The following is a 727-nucleotide window of genomic DNA, read 5'->3' as shown; positions in this document are numbered from 1 at the left end:
ATTTAAGCCGGCAACTTCTCCAGTCACAAGCAGGGCATGCACCATTGCCGGGAAAATGCCCTCGATGCCAGCACCATCAGCCAATCCCATTCAGATAACCCTTCCTGGGGCAGTTCCCTTGACCCCGCCCGAACGATTTACGGGGGATCCCAAGAGGTTTGCAATGTTCATGAACCAGTGCCGCCTGCACTTCCTTTGTAGACCAGGGGCCTTTCCGAATGACCAATCACGGGTCGCTTTTGTGCTATCCTACCTGAGTGGTAGCACCGCAGACTGGGCTGTACCGTTTGTGGCCCAAGACGATCCTTTGCTGCATGACTTCCGGGGCTTTCAGCAGGAGATGGAAAAGCTGTTTGCCTGTCGTACTCATGGGCAGGCATTAGACAACAAACTTCTGTCCCTACGCCAAGGGAATCAAGATCTATTAACATACATAGCCACGTTCAATAGACTCGTAGTTGAAGCAGAATGGCCAGTGGAGAAGAGAACCACGTTATTTCATCCCAGGTTGCCGGGGGGGGGGCTCAAGGATGTTCTCGCACAAGTAGTGAACCCCCCGAAAGACTGCTCAGAATTCATTGACCTTGTTGTTCAACTGGATCATAGGTTGCAGGACCAAAGAGCAGATCGAATCAGACCGGACCCTCGCCCTATGTATGTGCGTTCAAAGGACAATATTGCCCGCACAATGGAAGGTTCGGGAGAACCAATGCAAATCGGGGGGGTC

Source organism: Ambystoma mexicanum, chromosome 12 (assembly GCF_040938575.1).
Source record: "Ambystoma mexicanum isolate Mex_15411 chromosome 12, UKY_AmexF1_1, whole genome shotgun sequence".
Taxonomy (NCBI): domain Eukaryota; kingdom Metazoa; phylum Chordata; class Amphibia; order Caudata; family Ambystomatidae; genus Ambystoma; species Ambystoma mexicanum.
The sequence above is the reverse complement of the archived record's forward strand: the minus strand, read 5'-3'. Positions refer to the sequence as shown.